This window comes from Phocoena sinus, chromosome 3, assembly GCF_008692025.1.
Source record: "Phocoena sinus isolate mPhoSin1 chromosome 3, mPhoSin1.pri, whole genome shotgun sequence".
Lineage (NCBI taxonomy): Eukaryota > Metazoa > Chordata > Mammalia > Artiodactyla > Phocoenidae > Phocoena > Phocoena sinus.
Window position 1 is genome coordinate 21,444,727 of NC_045765.1, and position 17,720 is coordinate 21,462,446.

Genomic DNA, 17,720 nt, shown 5'->3' on the forward strand with positions numbered 1-17,720 from the left:
AGGGACAGCAACTATTTCCAATGACTTTGAGACATACTTTGAACATGTGATTAACATGTTGAGTGTTGAAATGTGTGTCGAGCTCATTATACTTGCCTCTAAAAGGTTTCAAACTGCAAAGATTTAAAAATCTTTGTTTGAATAGTTTTCCTGTGCTGTCCCTTTGTGTCAGACTGTTAATGTGCAGTCTGGCACCTTCAAAAATGTGGCTTTGTAACCAATTATTTACATGTTGTTTCATCCACAGAGAATCTTTTTTTAAAAAATAAATTTATTTATTATTTATTTTTGGCTGTGTTGGGTCTTTCTTGCTGCACATGGGCTTTCTCCAGTTGGGGCGAGTGGGGGCTACTCTACATTGTGGTATGCGGGCTCCTCATTGCGTGGCTTCTCTCGTTGCAGAGCACGGGCTCTAGGCGCTGGGGTTTCAGTAGTTGTGGCACGCGGCTTCAGTAGTTGTGCTCATTGGCCCTAGAGCGCAGGCTCAGTAGTTGTGGCGCACGGGCTAGATGCTCCGCGGCATGTGGGATCTTCCCAGACCAGGGCTCGAACCCATGTCCCCTGCACTGCAGGCGGATTCCCAACCACTGTGCCACCAGGGAAGTCCCCACACAGAGAATCTAAGGTCAAAACATACAACTCGATTAACTACACGTCCTCCTGTTCACATTTCCCTCATCTTTCTCATCTTCTATGTTTCCTTGGCCCTGTTTATATTAAGTGCTTTTGCCATTATATTTGATGTCTGTATCCGCTGAGATACCACAATGCTTTATGAGACATGGTAGGATAAATGCATTTAAGTAATATATATATATATATATATGTAGTTGCTTGAGTGCAGTGTTTTTTGTTTTCTGTACTGAATTCATTAGCATGGGTTGGTATAAAGTTTAGCATAGGTCAATATGTATTTGTAAACTAAAGGTCTTAAAGGTGAGGAATTAAGTCTTTTAAATTTAATTATTTATTGTAAAGAGCAGAATAGCATACATGAACAGGTACCTAAGGAAAACTTGTATTCTAATATGGGACTCTCATGAACACCGTTTTTTTTTTCCTTCTAATGATATGATAGTAGGCCATTTGATATTTCTATTTTTATGGCTTTAACTTTAGAACAATGAAATATCGTAATTTTTAAAAGTATTTTTCTTTATTTGATGCTGGTGGGATACTGGAGAAATGAAAGGTCAAACACCTATGAGGAATCCATACTTGTCTATATATTGTGTACTTTTATTCAAGAACTGATTTAAAATTCCTAAAAGGATGCTATAATAAGTTATTATGCCATTTTACAGACTGAATAAGTGAACTTCAGGAAGGTATGAAACTTGCCTAAGGCTATCCAGCTGCCAAGCGGTAGAAGTGAGAATTAAATCCAGGTATACCTATCGCCAAAGTTTCTGCTCATCTCTTTACATCATCCACTTTAATAGCCAATGCTTTCCTGCTTACAAATATGGACTGAGGTTTCCAGACAGTCAACAGTCCTTTTTAATCAGATAGAAAAATTACTGTTGATTCTCCTAAAGACATACTCCTTTTCCATTAAGTGACTTTAGTTGTTCAAATAATACTTCCAGACAGTAGTAATCATACAGTTGGAGACTAAGAACAGAACTCAGGGATGTGTCTAGCAGCCAGTAAAGACCAACTGGCTCACTGATGATATTTATGGTCATTTCCTTTAGACTAACATAATCTTATTATAAGACCCTAATAATTCACAGTACTGCCTTGCCTGATTGTTTGTTCTTCTCCCTCTATCACTCTCTCTTTCCCCATATTATTATTATTTTGGTGAATTAAATTCAGGGATTAGTATTCAGGAGTACTCGTCACAAAAGCAGAGAATCTTAGCTCACACCAAAGGGAAAAAATAGAGAAAAAGTTATAAATTATATGAATACACACACATACACACATGTGCCAACTATATGTTGCACTTCTCCAAAATCTATTCAGTATCTGCACATTTACTGTATATTAGCAGTAGGACCAGAAATGAGCGTAACGCTCGTTTACAAGGCACAGAAAACAGACCCAAATATGGAAATTACTAGCAATGAGAATGGGGAAGAAAGACTACAACAAGGAATGTAGATGATATTTTTGTTTCCTAGCTATGATGCCAAATATTGAACTTTCAACTTGAGACAAGGAGGCCATAAAAAGTTGTATTAGTTTCCTAGAGCTGCCATGACAAAGTACCAGGGACTGAGGAGGTTAAACAGCAGACAGGAGGTTAAACAACAGAACAGATATGCACTCACAGGTCTAGAGGCTAGAAATCTGACATAAGGTGTCAGCAGGATTGATTTCTTCTCAAGTATCTCTTCTTGGTTTGTAGATGCCATGTTTTCCTTTTGTCTTCACATGGTCTTCTCTCTGTGCATGTCTGTGTCCTAATATTTTCTTTTATAAGGACACCAGTCATATTGGATTAGAGCCCACCCATTTGACCTCATTTGACCTCAATTACCTATGTAAGGGCCTTATCTCCAAATACAGTCATATTACGAGGTATTGGGGGTTAAGACTTCCACATATTAACTTGAGCAGGACACAATTCAGCTGATAATAGAAGATAAGAGTAATTTAAGCAAGTAAGTAACTGTTGTTTACAGTGAGTTGCTTAAGGATATGAATTTACTCAAGGAAAAACAAGAAGAAATTATATAACACTGTATGTTATACAAAGATATTAAATTAATCATCATAACATCCTGTGAGATGGGCATTAAATTAGACTAAGCAAGATTAAGCAACTTATCCAGAATTGTAGAGTTGGTACTTTCCAGAATTTAAACCAGGTATTTCCCAGTTCCATTCTACGTTATATTCATTTCATTATTTGAAATGAATTTTGAGTCTTCATTTTGCTTAGTTTCTGAAGTTACATGGGGACAGAATGGAGTTGGATCTTTTCAGTGACATTCACACATGGGGAAGGAAATTGAGTCCAGAAGCTTCAGCAATGTTTCCATGGAGAGCACTAACAACAGAACCAGAAACACCGTTATCCTTTTGGTTCAGTGATCTTCCTGAAGCACTACAAGAATCAATTTTAAGAAGCCCAGTGTTTTCCAAACTTTCACCAATGGGCTCTGTAGGGTCCTCTAACAGTATCTAAGAGACTAACTAGTTTCTCATCCCAAGCCACTTAAGACAAGGAGTTCTGACTGTTCTCTGTGAGGAAATCAAGTGACAATCATAGCTGGTGATTTAGGATAGTTTCTTCGGGGCCCAGGCAAAACCTAATACACAGTAATAATCATGGTTAACTGCATCTTTGACAAGGATTAATCAGGTATCAAAAGAGGTCTATAAATTGGGAGAAATTATGATCAAAGAGAAACATAGACCACAGATATTTAATTAATGCTCAATTATTTATGAGTTTAACTTTGGTTAACCTAATTTTCCTTCTTCTAGACAATTTCCAATTCGTCCCCACAAAGAGACCAGAATAAGCACCTTCCAATACAAGATTTATTGTGTTGCTTTAATTTAAAGCATACAGTGACTTCTACATTCACTCCACCAAGTTTTGCCAGGAGAGAAAAGGAGACGTGATATTTTGTCTTGAATAGATATGCCACCATACTTGACTTAGCTCATCCTACTGGAAGCACTTTGAGGCAGATTCTACAGTCTTGTCTTACGTCCTCTACGGAATCAAGCCAAGGGAATCACACACAGTTACAGCTGGAAAAACATTTGTTCTGGGTTAATACTTTTAGCCTTTACCACCAAGACTTTATCACCAAGACCTATCTTTACAGTCTCTAAACAGGAGACCTTCTTGCCTTCCCTTTTCATATTGACTAGGAAGGTAAAGGGAAGAACTGAGAAGTACCCAAAGTCAGCTAGCAGCCAGCACACATAAATCATCTGTGGAGATATTGTTTCTTTCAAAAGATTATAAACATAAGAGGAAGTCCTAGTGTTTGAAACAACTGTGCATAATAAAATTCCATGAAAACCTAGAAATCCAGATGCAGATCAGTAACATATTGGTTAAATAAGCTGTTATGTTCATGCAATGGACAAGTGTACATACATTAAGAAGAACGAGATACTCTTTTCTATGAGATTCTCTTTTCACTGAACTCATCAGTGCTGCAAAAACAATGTTACATAATACTTTTTCTTTAACATTTTATCAGGCATCCTCATCTTGTCCTGCATTTATTGCCAGTGTTACTAAGTCTACCACTTACCTCTTTCTCTTTTAGACATATAATTTCTTCTTATTTTGGAAGCATTCATCAATCCCTATTTTACTCTTTCTTTAAATTACAAATGAATATTGAATTTTATAAAATTTCTTTTGGGCGATATTTCAAGTGATTGTATAGTTTTGCTCTCCTTTGACCTTGTGTATGGTAAATTATATTTTGTTATTTTATATTATGTTATTTATTATATATTGTATTCTGTTTACTACTGACATTTATTATATTATAATTACATTATTTTAAGGTAGCATTTTGATTTAGATAGACAAAACAACCAGTGGAATAGAAAGCATCTTAAAATTAGATGCAAGAGCATAAGGGAAATGAGATTAAAATAAAATTCACGTTTTGGATCAGCAAATATTAGTCAACAAAAGAGGGAAAATATAGCTATCACAGAATCACTAAATTCTAGATACAGCAACGAGTTAAAGTTAAAAAATAATGAAAGTGTAAAAGTATCAGAAACCTGGGAGACTTGAAATAAATTATTCATGAGGAATACCTTTCTAAGATACAAAGAAAAAGGATACACTTAATTATATAAGAATTAAAATTTTCCTCATGGCAAAATGCACTACAAAGGTCAGAAAACAAGCAAAAGAAATTGGGAAATATATTTAGAAATGGATATGCCTTCTTTACAACTTTTGAGAGAAGCACATGTTTCTTTTTCCTTTAACCTGTTATGTGGGTATTAATCTATAATGTAAGTGCATGGTTCCTTTCCTTTCATCTGTAATGTGAGTGTCAACATGGGGCACTGTTGCCAAGCACAGACTTTGGATGTTCCTGTACTGGTCCCGTCACTGACCATCCACAAAAACTTACAAATGTTGCTTTACTTTCCTGGGGGTTAGAGTCTTAGCTAAGAAATGGATAGCAAAATAGAAACTTTCCCCCAGGGATGATAGAAGGTTTAAAGGGAGTAATATGTAAGTGACTTGGCACAGTGCCGACTACAAGAGAGATCAATATAAGTACTTACCAATTTTTAAAGAGACAGATGAAAGAAATAAAATGTGTGATTTCAATCTATTGATACATATTCTGACATTAAACTACCTTTTCATTCATTGGATGACCTAACTTGCTCATGCTTTTTCTTACTCTAGTGAACTTGGGTAGCTAATATCATAGTTTAAAATTTTTCCTTTTATATTTACAAGTAAATTTGACTTGTAAATTTCTTTTTTCCTTACAGTCCTAATCTGTTTTCAGTATTAGGATTATATAGACTTCATAAGATGAATAAAGGAGCATTCTTCCTTTGCTACTCTCTAGAAGTTTTTCTTTGTTAATATTGATGTTATCTGTTTAACAGAAGTTTGATAGAATTCACCTCCCAAATGATCTGGCCGGGTCTGGTAGTTTCTTGGTGAAAGATTGTAAACTATTGACTTAATTCCTTTACTGGTGCAAGAACTCCAGCTACAAATTTCTTCTTGTGTCAGTTTTGGTAAACTTTAGGAGCTAGAAATTGTCCACTTTACAGAAATGTTCAAATTTACTGGCATTTCATATATTCTCTGTTTGTACTCTCTTGCTATAAGATTGTCCTGATTCTTTCTGTATATTATTTACTTACGTTTTTGTTTTGCTTAATCAAAATTTGTTTTTTTAAATCTTTTCAAAGAATATTCTTTTGACTTACTAAATCACCTCAATTTTATACTTTTTCTGTTTATTAAGTTCTGCTCATATCTTTATTGTCTATTTTTCTATGTTCTCAGGGTTTATTGATTTACTCTTCTGATGTCAATTAAAACACTTGGTTATTCATTTTAATAAATCTTTTTACTTATAAATAGTTGAACTTTTTGAAGGTTCCAGCTTAGTTGTACGTATCTAAGGGTCAGCTCCTCCTCATAGTTGCTGGCCTAAGGCTTAGTTCACCCTATAGCAATGTATATATTGACATTTTTTCCCCTCGACTTTCTGTGTTTTGCTACTTCTCACCTTTCTTTGCAGAGAAGCCCTTTGAAATACCCTTAACTTATTTTACAGCCAATAAGTCTTTAAAATACTGTGTATTTTTTTAAGATAAATCAACTTATATAATTAGGCAGGAAAAAACAGCATAATTTCTCTCTTCTCCACGATTAATCTGCTGTATTACACGACCTTCGAGTTTTTAGCTTTATCAATGACATGTACTTTAAAAATGTTTGAAAGATCCTACCCAGTCTTTTAAAACATCCTTGCTCCTTGTTTCAGTTCTAGTTTTATGTATATTTTCTGCCTGGCACCTGATTATTCCAACATCTGATGGATGGCCTTGGGAATTTAATTCTGGTATTGATTGTTTTGCTGATTCTCTCCACTTGTAGCTGATTTCTTCATTATTGTGTAAATTTAGATCATGAGCTCACGTTTAGCTAAACTTTATCTGTGGAACGCTATAGGCCTGTGTTGAGGGTCTGCCTCTCCAGAAAGGGTTTTAGTTTTGTGTTTGGAATACCACCGATTTGGGAGCATTTTAAGTTAATTTCTTGGCTTCTGTTTGCAAGACCGCAAATAAATTTGCAACCCAAACACTGTGAACACAGATCGGCGGTTTCAGAAATTCTCAAGATTTCCTACCTGTTTCCTACCCAGAGCAGAGGCCAAGAGAATTTGGTCTTAGTCTCCCTTTGCCAGCAGATATTTTTTCCTCCTGGCACACCCTTTCATTAAAGGTGAAGCTAGGCATAGATAGGTTTAGTTTTCACTTCCCATCTAGTAGGGATGGAGTCTTACCTCCTGCCTCCCATGTGGTCATGGCCGTTTAAAAACAAGTCTCTATACCAGGTGTGTCATTCAACTACGGCCTGTATTCCAAATCCAGACAGCTGCCTATTTTTATGGCCTATGAGCTATGAATAATTTTCACGTTTTAACTGGTAACATTTTAAATGGTTACCTAAGTACCTAAATAATATCCTCAATTTTGCCTCTTTGGTCTACAAAGCCTAAAATATTTGCCATTTGGCTCCATAAAAACAGGATTTCCAGCTTCTGTTCTAAGCTATCAAGATCTTCAATCCACTCTTCATAGAGCTATAACTCTTACACATGTACCACCCTTCCTTCATGGGTCCTGGAAATTTCGACTGCACACTTCCAAAATCAACCACGCACTTAAAAATAAGTTGTGTACATTTAACCTAGCATACCTAACCCATTTCCTTTAGGAGAGTTTTTCAAGTAATCTTGCCCACCGTATTCTTCAGAACTTCATTAATAATGGCAAAAAACTGGGCTTACCTGTGGCGCAGTGCTTGAGAGTCCGGCCTGCCGATGCAGGGGACACGGGTTCGTGCCCCGGTCCGGGAAGATCCCACATGCCGCGGAGCGGCTGGGCCCGTGAGCCATGGCCGCTGAGCCTGTGCGTCCGGAGCCTGTGCTCCGCAACGGGAGAGGCCGCAACAGTGAGAGGCCTACGTACCAAAAAAGAAACAACAAAAAACAAAAAAAAGGCAAAAAATTAAAACAACTTAACATTCAACAAAATGGGAAATGTTCATAACAATTATAGAAGCACATACAGTAGAAAACTATAAACTGTTATTGAAACAGTGAGACATAACTTTTTATTCTTAGAGAACTATGTTTATTTAGGTCCCTTTTGTTTAAATAAGTATATTTCTGTGTATGTATGTATACAGTCATGTATTTATCTACACATACATTATTTGTATGATATATTTATATAAACATATGAAATACATACCTATACACATACCTTTGATTTATATTTGTATACATACACAGGAATATAATCATATATTATATATTTATATACATTGAACTGAAAACTGGTAGTATACATATATATCGTGTATAAATGTGTGTCTACGTGCATGTGTAGAAAAGCTGGTTGAGAGATACTGAAGCATGAGTTAGACAGGGTTCAAGATTTTAAAAGTAGTTATGTGTAGGTAGTGAGGTTAAGGCCATTTGATTGAAAAATATTGCATATTTTTACATCAATTGTTATGATGACCAGATTCCTATGTAAATAAAATTATAAATAGCTATGCATACTCGTATGTGTAATGTATAACTAAAAGATATATAGTTTTATATATGTATTATATTTATATTATATAATACAATTATACTAATACATCTATATTGTTATATAGAATATATTAACTATAGTGTATTATATCAGATAATAATATATATTTATATATTATGATATAATTGTTTTATAATCAATATTACAGGATATATCATATTAATATTATGAACATATTAACCATAGAAATACACTTCATTACTCATGTTTTGTATATAATATATGCTAGGCAAAAAATATATATTAATATAATACATAACTGTTATACACTAATATAAATATTAGTATATTACATTTATACATCAATATAATATTTAATATTGGTATATTTATATTATTTTTAATATATACATAGCTAATGCTCTTTAAAGCCGTCTGCTACAAGTAGAATAAGACCAGGAGTATGGCCAAAGCAAATTGTAAAAATATTAGATTACTTATATTCATTAATATGTCATTTTCCTGGAATCTGCATCCGGCTACTAGAGAGGACACACAGCAAAATCAACAAAAAGTGCCCAGGACATAGGATCCTTTATTCATTGGAACCTCAAAGGAAACACAGTGCTATTCAGTCCCCCTTCAAAGAGCCAAGAGCAAACCTTGAAGCACCCAGTAAAAGCCAATTCAAACAAAAAAGCTTTTCCACTTAAACTGGAAAAAGTTAAGTTCCCAAGAGACCCCCTACATCAACCACTGAAGCTCATTTGGCAGTAAAAACAATAATGTTCACCGAACAACAAGAAACGCAAAACAATAGGTGTTTTACCAAAAACACAAAAAAGCAGCTAATTAGTGTCTTTCCTGTTTGAAAGAAGGGCGTGGGAAGTGGGCAGAAGACCTGATAGGAAAGATAAAAAGAAAAGGAAAAGGAAAATAACAGTTTCCAGTTTGACACTCAAGCTGTCTCCTGCATCCATTTCGTCAAGACCACCAAGTCAATGTGGAGGCTTTTCCTCCTTCCCTCTTCTTTTCATGAGACCGATCACAACCAGCACTGCAGATTCCATCCAATTAAGGAATGCTGTTGCCTACATGTGTGAATGAGCTGTGAGTAAAGTACTGAAGTAGAGGACACCTAAAGTGAAACGTCTTCATGAATGTCCACGTGGCTGAGCAGCAAGTTAACCTTTCATAGATGTGCTAAAGAAGAGGAGTTGGGTTTTATTTTATTTACTTTTCCCTGGACTGTGTTGAATGACTATCATCGACAAGTTCAGGCTACTTTTTGCTGAGGATTAATGCACTGGGAGAGCTGAGAGAACACCGAACAGTAGAGCTGTCTTTTTCTTGACCAGTTCACCTTAGTTTCCCAAACTCTAAGTCTTTCCCTAATTCTTTCTCCTTTTTATTGTAGTAAAATGAACATAACACAAAATTCACCATTTTGATCATTTTACAATTCACTGTTCCATTCTGTGGAATTTACTACTGTCACAATGTTGTGCAACTATCACCACTGTCCAACTACAAAACATTTTCATCACCCCAGGAGGAAACATACACCCATTTTGAGGAGTCATTCCCTATTTCCCTCTCTTCCAAACCCCTGGAAACCACTAATGTATAATATTTTCCGTGTGTATGGATTTGCCACTGCTGGACATTTCATAAATATGGAACCACACAATATAGAGCCTTTCGTGCCTGACTTCTTTCACTTAGTTGCATCCATGATGTAGCATGTATCAGTAATCCATTCACTATTACGGCTGAACTCCCTGATCTTGTTTTCTTCATACTGTTTGAATACAAAATTGAAAACAAGTTGCGAGTGAAGCTCTGTTTTAAGGGCACATCTACGAGGCCAATTCTTGTAAAAAAGGTGAAAATGGAGATCTTGTTGTGAAATGATAATCGTTGAGAAGCCTCAGCCAATTTGATAATGAAAAGTTTGGGAAATGTTGCAAAAAATTATCTGCTTTATATTATAAGCCTTTTAAGCAAGGATTCAGGAGATTGTCTTTTTCTTGCAGGTAACTTAAATGAGTCAGAAGGAAATAACTGCCCTTTAAAACAGATGTTGAAAGGATTCTATTTGTTTTTAATAGACGAATGGGAGTACAGGTAGTTCACATCCAATATGGACTCCCTGTCCAAACACTGTTTATCGTTTTAGCCAACACTATCAAATTATATTTCTTGAGAGTAAGGCAGCTCAATTCCTGCATATTACTTTTTAAAATTCATCTATCAAATTATCAAATCCATCAATCCATTAATACAGTATAAACAAGAGATGTTCATGTTTCAGTGCAGTTCAAACATCAGGTATAAAGAACCACCAGCAAGAAAAAGAATCCTATATCTCTTGCCAGAATGTGGTCAGCTCTGGGGTGCTTTGCTAGCTGAAACACACTTTCATTGTTAAGAGGATAGAGGCTGTTTAAGAGGGATGAGAGCCAAAAAATGTTAACTACGTGTATGTGTTAAGAACAGTGCTAGGTTATCTCATACTCTATATCAGCCAAGGCTCACCATTTTACATATGTGAAAAGCGAAGTTAAAAGTGTTTTAGTAGGGCTTCCCTGGTGGCGCAGTGGTTAAGAATCTGCCTGCCAGTGCAGGGGACGCGGGTTTGAGCCCTGGTCCGGGAAGCTCCCACATGCCACGGAGCAACTAAGAGCATGTGCCACAACTACTGAGCCTGCACTCTAGAGCCCGTGAACCACAACTACTGAAGCCCACACACCTAGACCCCGCGCTCAGCAACAAAGAGAAGCCACCACAATGAGAAGCCCGCACACCGTAACAAAGAGTAGCCCCCGCTCACCGCAACTAGAGAAAGCCCGCGCATAGCAAGGAAGAGCCAACACAGCCAGAAATAAATCTATTAAAAAAAAAAAAGTGTTTTAGTAACTTACTAAAAGGCACGCAATCAGTAATTTGAGCAAGAATTCAATTCCAAATCTGTCACACTGAAGTTTAAGCTAATACATGAGATTAATAAAAACAGCACTAAATTAAAAGTTCAGAGATATTTTTAATTTCATACTCTTTCACTAACGCTCTTTGGAGAGAAATCATTTCTTTTATATGGGCCTTAGTTTTCACGACTATAATAGTTGGAAGCTTGACTAGATGATCTGTATGTAGTCTTCCAATTCTAAAATGTTCCACTCATTTGGATTCCTACAATAATTGCCCTTGCAATGCATGCATGCTGCCACCAAGTAGCCGTACAGACTATTAGTTCCTTTCATATCCCTAGTGGGGAGTGCATTTTGACATCAGACTTACCGGTCAATAGTACAACCTGTTACTATAACTATAAAATAACAAAATAATCTGGTATTATTTCCTGTAAAGCAGAAGCTTTACATTGTCTGTGAATCATATCAGAATCACCTGTAGGTTTGTTTTGTTGTGTTTTAACATATTTATTGGAGTATAATTGCTTTACAATGGTGTGTTAGTTTCTGCTTTATAACACCTGTAGGTTTTTAAACATAGAGGAAATCCATAACCCACTGAATGAGAATCTTCAGAGACAGGACATGGGCATCTGGATTTTTGGGCTCCCATCATCCGTATATTTTATTTTATTTTTTGCCTATGTACAATATTTGTCACATCCTCTTGAATCTTTAAATGTTTCTTTTTGCTTTAAAATTTTAGAATATTCCATAATCTTCACCTACTTTTTATAAGGTGTTATCTGTTATGTTTATTCGATCTTGTGCTTCTCCTGGTTAAGTCTTCTTTTTTTCCTTTTTTTTGGGGGGGGGGGCCTGCCTCATGGTTTGCAGGATCCTAGTTCCCTGACCGGGAATTGTACCCCAGGGCCCCAGCAGTGAAAGTGCCAAGTTCTAACCACTGGACCACCAGGGAAGTCCCAAGACTTCTGTTTTAAATGACTTTTTTTCCCACCCTAATTCATTCCTGGGATCAGTTTCATGTTTGAATATTAAACCAACCTTGCATTACTAGAATAAAGCTACTTTGATTGTGATATATGATTGTTTTACATACCATGGATACAGTTTGTGCTTCTGTTTACACATTTTGCATGCATGTTCAAAAGAGAAACTGGCCTGTGATTCTATTCTTGTAATATTCTTTTTAGTTTTGATCTGAAGCTTATGTTGGCCTTATAAATATTTTGAGCAATATATACTTTTCTGTTTCCTGGAAGATTTTTATGTAAGATTACCAATATTTCTTCCGTAAATATTTGGAAGAATTTACTTGGAAAGCCACTTATCCCTGGAAACCATTTTCTGTAAAGGTACTTAATTATACAAACAACTTTTGCAGTAGATATAGGGTTTTTAGATATTTTTTCTTTCTTGGGTTAGTCTTGTTAGCTTGCATTTTAATGAATTTGTCATTTTCGATGAATTTTCAAATATAAAATTATCATAATTTTAACAGCTTTATTGGGATGTAATTTACATACCATAATTTCAACACATTATTGTATACAATTCAGTGGTTCTCAGTGTAACCACTAAAAGACTTGCGTAAGCATCACAACAATCCAATTTTAGATTTCTGTCCCCCCACAAAAAACCCATTACACATTAACAAGCTTTCTTCAATCTCCTCAACCCTCTCAGCCCTAGGCGACCACTCATCTACTTCCTGTCTCTACAGATTTGCTATTCTGGGCATTTCATATAAATGGGACCGTACAATATGTGATCTTTTGTGAGTGGCTGCTTTTACTTTACATAATGCTTTCATGGTTCATCCATGTTGTAACACGGATCAATAGATCATTCCTTTCTAGAGCTGAATGCTATTCTATTGTATGGATATTCCACATTTTGTTTATTCATTTATCCGGTTGTCATTCGAATTATTTCCACCTTTTGCTTTTAGAAATATGCTTCTATGAACATTCACGTAGAAGCTTTTGTGCAGACATAAGTTTTTATTTCTCTTAGGTATATATTTAGTAGTGGAACTGCTGGGTCACAGGGTAACTCTATGTTTAACACTTGCAGGAACTCTCAAGCTGTTTTGTAAAACGGCCGCACCATTTTACATTCCCACCAGCAATGTATGTGGGTTTCAATCTCTGCTCTTACAGCCTAGCATGTCATCTATGCTGGAAAACGTTTCACATGTAGTTGAGCAGGATGAGTATTTTACTGTTTGGTTGAGTGTTCTGTAAACATTTATTAGGTCTTGTTAATTCATAGTCTCGTCCAAGTCTTCTATATCGTTGTTGATCTTCTGCCTAACTGTTCTATCCATTATTGACTGTGGAGTACTGAAGCCTCTACCTAATGTTGTGCAATTATCTATTTCTTCCTTCAATTCTTCATGGATTTTGGTATTTTCTTCTTCATGTACTTTGGTTTTACCTTATTCAGGGCAAATATGTTAAAGATTTTTGTATCTTCCCTTTCTTTATCATAAAATGTCCCTTTTCATATCTAGTAACTTTTTTGTTTGTTTTAAAGTCTATTTTTTCTGGTATTAGTATAGCCACTTCAGCACTGCTTACGGTTGCTATTTGCATGATGTATATTTTTTCATCCTTTTACTTTGTACACATTAGACTTTTGAATCCAAGCAGTGTCTCCTACAGAAAACAGTTTTTAATACCCAGTTCGACAATATCTGCCTTTTGCTTGTATTGTTTAATTCAGTTACATTTAGTTTTTATTATGGATATGGTAGGATTTATTTATGTCTGTTATTTTACCTTTGGTTTTCTACATGTCTCATGTTTTTGTTTTTTCGTTATTGTTGTTGTTCCTCCATTTTCCTTTTATAGTAAGTAGATATTTTCTACTGTAAATGTAATTCCTTTAATGGTTTTGAACCACATTGTTTGAGTAATGGCTGCACTAGGGCTTATGTAATACATCTCAGAATCTCTTCAGATTTTTACTAGGTTCGTTCCAGATAGAAACAGAAACTGTACTCTTATAGAGCTGTATGCCTTCCCCTCTTTTTTGTTTTTATTACATTTATATATGTTACATACTTAACATATTATAATAATTACTTCTCACAAGCTTATTTTTTCAAAGAGCTTAGAGAAGAAAGTTGAGCAAATAAATATTTTTGAGTTTGTCAGGTTCATCTATTTACCATTTCTGGTTCTCTTCCTTTCTTCCTGAGGATTCAGCTTATGATCTACTGTCATTTTTATTCTAACACAGCTTTGTTCTCACTGCCTTCGTTGTGCCATATCATCAAATATATGGTATTTTTTTATGTTATATAGAGAACAATCCAAATATAGTCATATTGTTTAGGCACTTACTTTTTAAATTAGTTAAGAGAAGAAAGGAGAAGAAATTTGAAATTACAGTATCTTTTATAATTCCCTACACAACTGCTCTAGTCAGCATTCTTTGTTTTGTTTTTATGGCTTGAGTTACTGTCTGCTATCATTTGAAGAACTTCCACTAGTATTGCTTGTGAAGCCCGTCTGCTAACAATGAACTCACTCAGTTTCTTTTTCTGTTTCTGAGTTATGGTGAAGTATTGATGATAAGTTGTGGAGTGGTAGGAAAAACTAAAATGCGATGTGCTGTATGATGTATGTTTCACTGAAGTGTCTTGGTCAGATTCTAATGATTTATGATAGAAATCACATAAAGCAAGCATCACAATTCTCCAGGAATGTTCTGTAGAATGCTAATGTTAATGATGAATATGTGATCCCAAATCGTTCACTTGTATTGACCTTATCTCATTAACTCTTCTCCCAACAATGCCATAACTAGAGTTGAGTTCTAAAGTGTACCTTCCTCTTTTCCAATAGAAATGGTCCCACAATTTCAGAAAGTTCTCAAAGGTGAAAAAGTGCACACGGTGTTTATCACGTTTGCAAATGCCAATGAAAATGCTAAGGTAACACTGTCCAAAATGCAATATTCTTCTGTGAGGGCACCCAACTTTAAACAAATACACATATTCTAAATACAGCTAGATCTGTGACATGTTTTGGCCAATGAAGTGTGAGCAGACATGATGGCCTTCAATGAGCAGCCGAGGCCTTAAATGGGCTTGTGCAGTTGGGCTCACCTCCTATGTTTCAGTGAACTTTGTGAGAAGACAGGGCCTGGGAGCTGCGGCCTCACAGTTGGGCTCCAGAGGAAGATGTGTGTTACAGACCTCAAACTGATCCAAAATACGGAGCAAAACCAGCCATCTAGAGGTCTAAAAGAGAGCCACTGCAGCTAGCCAATAGGTCCAAGAAAAATAAATTCTTGTTTATGGAACTGAGTTTTGGGTCGATTTGTTCCAAAGCATTATCACAGCAAGAGCTGACTAACACAACATCCTCCAAATGATTGTTATGTAAATGGCTGCCACCCTGCCTACAAGTAAGGCAATTGTGTACTCAAATTGTGAGAGTTCTTGAACTCTTGGTGCCTCTCCAACACAATGTACATGGCTAACTTTCCACAAATAAGTTCACTAATATACCACAAAGATCTCCCTAAGCTTTTATTAAATGTAATGCAAAGTTCTTTCTTTTCATTTCCTGCTTCTACATAATTAAAATGCTTTTTATCAATGTAAAATGGCTCTTACCTTTTGGCTTCTGTCGTGAGAGTCTTTTGAACTCTGAAACACTGTAGGATATCACCTATATATGGAATCTAAAACATACAACAATTGAATGAATATAACAAAAAAGAAGGAGAGTCACCGATAGAGAGGACAAACTAATGGTTGCCAGTGCGGAGGGGGAGGAGGGGGCAACACAGGGGTGGGGAAGTGAGAGATGTAAACTACCGGGTGTACGACAGGCTCAAGGATGTATTGTACAACACAGGGAATATAGCCAATATTTTGTAATAACTGTAATGTAACCTTTAAAAAGTATATAAAATTTTTTAAAAAGAAATCATACTTAAAATTCGAAACAATTTAAATGTCCATCAACAGGAAAATGCACATATAAATTATTGTATTTCCCTACATGGGAATCCTACGTAGCGAGGAAAGTACATGAACTAGACAGATCTTTACATGTCAGCATGGATGAACCTAGCAAAGATAACACTAAATAAAGCAAGTAACAAGAGAAAACAAAATAGAATACGATATGCAGTTTAAGAATACTTAAAAATGTAGCCTACATAGAAAGACATCCATGCCAGTGATGGAGACCAAGTTCAGAGGAGTGGTTACCCAGGGTCAGCTGGGGAGTGGCTGTGTTTGGGAAAGTGGTCACACCAGAGACTCTTCAACAGGAATGGCAGTGTTTCACTTTACACGCTGGCTGGAGGATGGAGGAGTGTCTGCGATGTTATAATGCGAGCACGCTGCATGTAAAAGCCATTGCTGACCACATCTAGGAGAACTGATGCGTGGGAGCTGGTAGTGGGTGGAGGCATCCAGAAGGTGGTGGTAGAAGAGGAACGTTGTACACGTAACGCCTAAGGCCTGACCAGAGGACGACCACTGCTCTAGAAACTGGACACAAATCCAACTTCTACGGCCAATCTTAGAAGACAAACTGAGGCATATTTAAAATTTTAACACTTTATGTGCGCAAAAATAGATTCATTTCACGCACCACAAAGCGGAAGAGGTAAGGAGCACTCCAGCCACAGGAGCTGCAGAGATGTTTATTTCAAAAGGGCAGAAGCAAAACAAGGAAACGAGTGATTTGCTATGGCTTTAACGCCTAGTTGGTGGTTTGTGACTGCGTGTCCTCAGCGCTGTTCGTCACCCTGAGGCGTTGACAGGCTTAGATTTTGGTTGGTTTAACTAGGCGGCCGCATCGCTAGAGCCACCGCAGCCTAACGGCCTCCTTGCAGGCTTAATTTACTAACACCAATTGTCTGAGTCCTTCCTCTTACTCAGTCACTTCACTTCCTACGCCTCAGTTTCTCTTCTGTAAAGTGGATATTCAGTAGTAAATTCTCTGTGGAGGTGTCAGTACAAAACAAAGTGATTATTAGTAACCACGATCATCTCCTGAATGCACGGAACACGTCCCCGTTTGCCAACCACCGTGTCGAGTCAGCAGAAACGGCAGAAACTAAGAGCTCTCCGCAGAAATTCACACACCCGTGCACCAGGTAAGGGACCACAGGCAGACGTTCACTCAGCCTTTCCTGCGTCCCTCACGGAGTTCACACTCTCCCGTGGGCGGGGCGAGCACAGACACTTTGCGGGAGTTTAACTACTTTTAAAATGCGCTGATACAACCATGTCTCACTTTCGTTTGGATCAGTCAGCAAACGCTGTTTGGAAACCCCAAATTCTCCACACCTCCTACCTTTCGCGCTGCCTTAGTCTCGAAGCTGCCGACACCGCTACTCAGGCCGCGTCGTCATGGGAGGCGGGTCTGCGCGCTGCTCCTCAAGCCGCGTCGTCATGGGAGGCGGGTCTGCGTGCGGACGCACGGCGAGCGCGCAGAAGTCCTCGAGCCCCGCCCCCACAGGCCCGCCCGCCCGGAGGCTTAAACCGAAACCCCGCGGCTCGGG

At 37.0% G+C, this 17,720-nt stretch overlaps 1 protein-coding gene across 3 annotated transcripts in view; it reads right to left on the minus strand.

Annotated features, from left to right (window-relative positions):
* LOC116751609 (UDP-N-acetylglucosamine--peptide N-acetylglucosaminyltransferase 110 kDa subunit-like) overlaps window positions 1-17,659 on the minus strand; it is a 58,065-nt gene extending 40,406 nt beyond the window's left edge. For all 3 annotated transcript variants that reach the window (XM_032627726.1, XM_032627727.1, XM_032627728.1), the window contains exons 1-2: window positions 17,513-17,659; window positions 15,814-15,881 (exon numbers count right to left, since the gene is read on the minus strand). The gene's annotated coding sequence lies outside the window, so the exon portion shown is untranslated. The remainder of the gene's footprint in view (window positions 1-15,813; window positions 15,882-17,512) is intronic.
* Window positions 17,660-17,720: the final 61 nt, after the last annotated feature.